Genomic DNA, 7,762 nt, shown 5'->3' on the forward strand with positions numbered 1-7,762 from the left:
TCCAGAACCCCTCCCCCCAAATCCTAACTTCCACGCTTCTAGTCTTCAGCAAAACACCATTGTGAAGTAGAAAAACATATCAATATCCACTGGACTCCAAATCTCAAACTCTTCAAAAACTCTCTAATGGACTTTGGCTTCCCATTGTTCTTAGTGGAGTCTTTTCCCACTGGACTCCAAATCTCAAACTCTTCAAGAACTCACTAATAGACTTTGGCTTCCCATTGTTCTTAGTGGAGTCTTTTCCCACTGGACTCCAAATCTCAAACTCTTCAAGAACTCACTGTTCTTAGTAGAGTCTTTTCCCACTGGACTCCAAATCTTAAACTCTTCAAGAACTCACTAATGGACTTTGGCTTCCCATTGTTCTCAGTGGAGTCTTTTCCCCTTGGATCCAAGAAAACTGAAAAAAAGTCTTTGCATTCCTTTTCACATACCAAATTCACTTCAATATCCTGCTGGAGAACAATGTCCCAGGACTAGGATCTGATTCCTGAGACACAGGGATGCTTACCCGCCCCAAAACTATTCAGACTGATCTCTTTTTGACTCAGCCCCAAAAGATAAACTGGAGGGACTTCCGCTTTCCAAGCGGAAATAAGTATGTTCCTGTCTTCCCAAACTGTGGAGCCCCCTTAGTTATCTCCATTGTTTCCCATCGTCAACATGCCCAAGGGCTCAGAATCCTACCCTATTCTGGTGAGGTGGTCATTACCTTTCTGTCTCTTCCATCACTAGATAGAACTTTCCCCAGGCTAGAAAGTTATGTGGTTCAAACATATAGGACACTAAAATACTTTGAGGGGTCTCCACATATATGTTTACTTGGAACTCAAACACCTGTTGTGTAAAGTCCCACTTCAGGCACAGGCAGCTCCTTGTGACTTTGGGCAAGTCACTTAACCCTCCATTGCCCCATGTAAGCCGCATTGAGCCTGCCATGAGTGGGAAAGTGCGGGGTACAAATGTAACAAAAATAACAAAAAAAAAATAAAGTCCTTTGAAGTAATTGAACTTGTGAGGATGTTGAAAACTACTACACAGAAGCCAGAACATTTCTACTATTGCCATTTTGCAACAAATATAGAAATGTAGGACATGATGGTTGATAAAGACTATGGTCTATCCACTCTGACAGTCCATTCAAACTGTTCAACTCTACAGTCCCTTTACCACCTGAGAGTGCCTTACCTTGGGGCATGCTCAGGTGTCCAGTGGTAGTTTTGGGATTGGTGTGTGCTACCCACGTTATGCAAAAGAGTATTAATATTTTCATGCTGGGTGCAGAGAGTACGCATGTAGTGCACTACTCAGTTAGTGCAGCTACATTGTTGTGTGGTAACCGATTAGCACGTGGTTAGTGCAAATGCCCTTACCACATAAGTACATAAGTATTGCCATACTGAGAAAGACCAAGCGGGGCATAATCGAAAGGGGACGACCATCTCTAAGGGCGTCCATCTCTAAGGACGTTCCGGCGAAGGGGCGGGGAAACCTGTATTATCGAAACAAGATGGGCGGCCATCTTTCGTTTCGATAATACGGTCGGGGATGCCCAAATCTCAACATTTAGGTTGACCTTAGAGATGGTCATCCCTGATTTTCGGCCATAATGGAAACCGAGGACGACCATCTCAAAAACGACCAAATCCAAGCCCTTTGATCGTGGGAGGAGCCAGCATTCATAGTGCACTGGTCCTCCTCACATGCCAGGACACCAACCAGGCACCCTAGGGGGCACAGCAGTGGACTTCACAAATTGCTCTCAGGTGCATAACTCCCTTACCTTGGGCACTGAGCCCCCCAAACCCCCCCTAACACCCACTCCCCACAACTGTACACCACTACCATAGCCCTTAGGGATGAAGGGGGGCACCTACATGTGGGTACAGTGGGTTTCGGGTGGGTTTTGGAGGGCTCGAATTTACCACCACAAGTGTAACAGGTGGGGGGGGGGGGGAATGGGCCTGGGTCCACCTGCCTGAAGTGCACTGCACCCACTAAAAACTGCTCCAGGGCCCTGCATACTGCTGTGATGGAGCTGGGTATGACATTTGAGGCTGGCATAGAGGCTGGAAAAATGTTTTTTATTTTTTTTTTGGGTGGGAGGGGGTTGGTGACCACTGGGGGAGTAAGGGGAGGTCATCCCCCATTCCCTCCAGTGGTCATCTGGTCAGTTCAGGCACCTTTTCGAGGCTTGGTTGTGAAAAAAAAGGGACCAAGTAAAGTCAACCAAATGCTCGTCAGGGACACCCTTCTTTTTTCCATTATCGGCTGAGGATGCCCATTTCTTAACCACACCCCCGTCCCGCCTTCGGTACACTGCCGACACGCCCCCATGAACTTTGGTCGTTCCCGCGACGGAAAGCAGTTGAGGATGCAAAAAATTGGCTTTCAATTATGCCGATTTGGGCGACCTCGGGAGAAGGACGCCCATCTCCCGATTTCTGTCGGAAGATGGGCGTCCTTCCCTTTCGAAAATAAGCCAGCAAAGGTCCATCAGGCCCAGCATCCTGTTTCCAACAGTGGCCAATCCAGGTCACAAATACCTGGCAAGACCACCTACCACCATGTAAAACCTGCAAACTGTAATAGATTGTGGCTTGCTTTAACAGAGGCTCAAAATCTGACATTTCTCGTCCAGATTCATCCTCACTGAGTCAGAAAATATCATTTGCACCCTTGCCACCTTTTTCCTGCAATAGAAAAGTTAACTCTATAATATACTCTCCTCATCTTAGCTGCCCTTTGCAGGTGATCTTGCTAAGCTGAACTCATGATCCTTAGAAATAGGTGAGTTACATTCAGGTACCGTAGGTATTTTCCCGTCCACATGGGGCATACAATTTAAGTTTAAACCTGAGGCAATGGAGGCTTAAAAGGGCAGCCTTTATAGGCACTAGTTCTGGTGCCAATTGTAAGCCTATTCTATAAAGAAAAGTAGATGCCTCCCTTTCTTAATAGAATAGTAACACAAATATAATCACTTACACCAGCCCTATAGCTCAAATAAATGCCTGTGCCTATATGTTAGCATGTACACGCATAAACGAGAGCATTCTATAATGGAAGGAAGAGTGGCCTAATGGTGCAGCAGGCTTTGATCCTGGCAACCTGGGTTTGATTCCCACTGTAGTTCCTTGTGACCTTGGGCAAGTCACTTAGGGCCCCTTTTACAAAGTGCGCTAAAAAGGAAGTACCACCGGGCTACTGCAGCAGCCCGGCAGTAGTTCCCACCCCCAGCACTACAAAAATATTTTAAGTTTTGTAGCGCCGGTGTGTACTCGGCAGTTATCGGGCAGTGTGTGCGCTACTACCAAGTTAGCACAGGAGTCCTTACTGCCACCTCAGTGGGTGGGGCTAAGTGCTCCCCCCAGAATGACCGTGCGGCAAATGCTTCACTTGCCGCATGGCTATCTCCTGAAAAAAAGAAAGACCCACTGCGGTAAAAGGAGACTTCGGCACACATCAAAAACACGCTCTGATGCCAGCGCAGCCCCCCCTTTGGCTGCAGCTTTGTAAAATGGGCCCTTAATCCTCCATTGCCCCAGGTACAAAAACTTTGTGAGCCCTGTAGGGACAGAGAAAGTACCTGCATAAAATGTATACAGCACTGCGTAGATCTAGTAGTTGTAATTCACACATGTATCTGTGTGTTCTGCCTGTGCTTCACTCATGCACACATCCACCAGCATAATAAGGGGCCCTCTTACTAAGCTGTGGTAAGTACTAACATGTGCTTACCGCAGCTGAAAATGCCTTACCTTGGGGCACGTTCAGGTGTCCAGTGGTAGATTTGGGATTGGTGTGTGCTACCCACGTTGTGTAAAAGAGAATTAATTTTTTCATGCTGGGGGCAGAGAGTAGGCATGTAGTGCACTGCTTAGTTAGTGAAGCTACATTGTTGTGTGGTAACCGATTAGCACGTGGTTAGTGCATATGCCCTTACCACCTACAAAATAGGTGGCAGTAGGGACGCACGTGCTAGAAAATAGAAAATGTTGCCATTTTTGCTCTGTAGTAAAAATGGCCTTAGCACATGGAAATGGTCCGCATAAGGACACACTAAGGTCACTTTTTACTGCAGTTTCTGCTAGTCAGTATTCTTTCAGAGGTCATTCATACATACATAAGTACATAAGTAATGCCACACTGGGAAAAGACCAAGGGTCCATCGAGCCCAGCATCCTGTCCACGACAGCGGTCAATCCAGGCCAAGGGAACCTGGTGAGCTTCCCAAACGTACAAACATTCTATACATGTCATTCCTGGAATTGTGGATTTTTCCCAAGTCCTTGTTCCTGCTGTCTAAAACTACCTCCTCAGTGACTTGCCCAAGGTGGGATTTGAACCTGACGTCCCTGAAGTGTCAACTTGCTGCTCTAACCAGTAAGTTACTTAGCAGGTGCTATTAACATTTTTTATAATATATATATATATGTTGTTTTAAAAAATACTGTAACACACATAGTAGATGTTAATTGCCGTTCAGTCTATGACGATGAATAAATAGCATAAATAAGAGACTGTTATATGATGAAGAAGGACTTCTGAGCTACCTCCAGCTGTTCTATCTACAGAGAAGTTCCTTTTTCACTTTCTGATGGTTTATAGTGAAATCCATCCAACGATGAAATGACTAAAGCCACCCAGCTGCTATGTCCTTGGCACAGATGGCACTTATAGTGTAAATCTGTCGGTTAAGATGCTGCAATAGTTCCACGATTACTTTCCTGAGCTTGACAAATAAACAGATATATGGTGTGCTGTGATGTGGGTAAGGGACCTGCTCATCCCCTTACTGTGAAAGAATTGCTGGTCAGGTGATTGGTAGATTGGATTATATTATGGGCAGTTCTATAAGTGGGCATCGTATGGGCCCAATACTCAAACTCCAGTGCTAGAGGCAAGAGCAGCACTGAAAACTAGCCCCCCAAAGCAAATGGATGCACATTTTATGCACTCTAATAAAGAGAAAGCAAGAGGGAAGAATGTGTCTGACGCATACGCACAACAGCTATGCTTACCGTGAAACTCCTGTGCATATGTGCCAGGCAAAACATGAAGTGCAAGAGCACATTGGTGCCCTACTCCCTTGCTATGAAATATAAGCCCCCGCCCCCCAACATTTTGTAGTTTACTTCCTCTATCAGGCTCACAGCAAAGCGCAGGAATACAGATGTTAATGCCCTTCCTCACCCCTGGCTTTGCATGTACTTGCAGACATGTTTATTTTCTCACTATCAGCACTACAGGCTGCACAAGCTTCTTTCCTCTTTCAAAAGAAGCCAACAGCTGGCAATCTAATGTGAAAAATGCTGAAGAAATCCTCTCCTCAAAACCCGAACGCCATCCCTGACCTGGCAGTGTGTTTTCAGCGTTAAGGTCAGCATTAGTTTCTGCACTGTCTTCTGAGCATTTGGAGTAAATACATAATCACCTGGCTTGAATCCATTTCAGTGCATTTAAATACAATTTGCCCTAATCTTCAGTGCACAGTGTGCTGGAGGGTATTGTGCATGCTGTGTACATTAACATGCACAGATTTCCAGTGCTAATCGCTCATTTAACCGGTGCTAGATTTGGAGCATCTGGGCCTAAGTTAGGTCCAAATATGCATGTAGGTTATAGAATACTAGCACTTATGTGCATCATTTATGCCAATAAAGCGAATGCTACATACCTGTAGAAGGTATTCTCCGAGGACAGCAGGCTGATTGTTCTCACTGATGGGTTGACGTCCTCGGCAGCCCCCTCCATCGGAAAGTTTACTAGCAAAGGCCTTTGCTAGTCCTCGCGCGCCCATGCGCACCGCGCATGCGCGGCCGTCTTCCCGCCCGAAACCGGCTCGAGCCGGCCAGTCCAGTATGTAGCAAGACAATACACTTCAAGGGAAGACTCAACTCCAAAGGGGAGGCGGGCGGGTTTGTGAGAACAATCAGCCTGCTGTCCTCGGAGAATACCTTCTACAGGTATGTAGCATTCGCTTTCTCCGAGGACAAGCAGGCTGCTTGTTCTCACTGATGGGGTATCCCTAGCCCCCAGGCTCACTCAAAACAACAACCATGGTCAATTGGGCCTCGCAACGGCGAGGACATAAATGAGATTGACCTAAAAAATTTACCAACTAACTGAGAGTGCAGCCTGGAACAGAACAAACAGGGCCCTCGGGGGGTGGAGTTGGATCCTAAAGCCCAAACAGGTTCTGAAGAACTGACTGCCCGAACCGACTATCGCGTCGGGTGTCCTGCTGCAGGCAGTAATGAGATGTGAATGTGTGGACAGATGACCACGTCGCAGCTTTGCAAATTTCTTCAATGGAGGCTGACTTCAAGTGGGCTACCGACGCAGCCATGGCTCTAACATTATGAGCCGTGACATGACCCTCAAGAGCCAGCCCCGTCTGGGCGTAAGTGAAGGAAATGCAATCTGCTAGCCAATTGGATATGGTGCGTTTCCCTACAGCCACTCCCCTCCTATTGGGATCAAAAGAAACAAACAATTGGGCGGACTGTCTGTGGGGCTGTGTCCGCTCCAGGTAGAAGGCCAATGCTCTCTTGCAGTCCAATGTGTGCAGCTGACGTTCAGCAGGGCAGGAATGAGGACGGGGAAAAAATGTTGGCAAGACAATTGACTGGTTCAGATGGAACTCCGACACGACCTTCGGCAAGAACTTAGGGTGAGTGCGGAGGACTACTCTGTTATGATGAAATTTGGTGTAAGGGGCCTGGGCTACCAGGGCCTGAAGCTCACTGACTCTACGAGCCGAAGTAACTGCCACCAAGAAAATGACCTTCCAGGTCAAGTACTTCAGATGGCAGGAATTCAGTGGCTCAAAAGGAGGTTTCATCAGCTGGGTGAGAACGACATTGAGATCCCATGACACTGTAGGAGGCTTGACAGGGGGCTTTGACAAAAGCAAACCTCTCATGAAGCGAACAACTAAAGGCTGTCCTGAGATCGGCTTACCTTCCACACGGTAATGGTATGCACTGATTGCACTAAGGTGAACCCTTACAGAGTTGGTCTTGAGACCAGACTCAGACAAGTGCAGAAGGTATTCAAGCAGGGTCTGTGTAGGACAAGAGCGAGGATCTAGGGCCTTGCTGTCACACCAGACGGCAAACCTCCTCCAATGGAAGAAGTAACTTCTCTTAGTGGAGTCTTTCCTGGAAGCAAGCAAGATGCGGGAGACACCCTCTGACAGACCCAAAGAGGCAAAGTCTACGCCCTCAACATCCAGGCCATGAGAGCCAGAGACTGGAGGTTGGGATGCAGAAGCGCCCCCTCGTCCTGTGTGATGAGGGTCGGAAAACACTCCAATCTCCACGGTTCTTCGGAGGATAACTCCAGAAGAAGGGGGAACCAGATCTGACGCGGCCAAAAAGGAGCAATCAGAATCATGGTGCCTCGGTCTTGCTTGAGTTTCAACAAAGTGTTCCCCACCAGAGGGATGGGAGGATAAGCATACAGCAGGCCCTCCCCCCAATCCAGGAGGAAGGCATCCGATGCTAGTCTGCCGGGGGCCTGAAGCCTGGAACAGAACTGAGGGACTTTGTGGTTCGCTCGAGATGCGAAGAGATCCACCAAGGGGGTGCCCCACGCTTGGAAGATCTGTCGCACTACCCTGGAACTGAGCGACCACTCGTGAGGTTGCATAATCCTGCTCAACCTGTCGGCCAGACTGTTGTTTACGCCTGCCAGATATGTGGCTTGGAGCACCATGCCGAGACGGCGAGCCCAGAGCCACATGCTGACGGCT

The sequence above is a fragment of the Microcaecilia unicolor genome, chromosome 1 (assembly GCF_901765095.1).
Source record: "Microcaecilia unicolor chromosome 1, aMicUni1.1, whole genome shotgun sequence".
Taxonomy (NCBI): domain Eukaryota; kingdom Metazoa; phylum Chordata; class Amphibia; order Gymnophiona; family Siphonopidae; genus Microcaecilia; species Microcaecilia unicolor.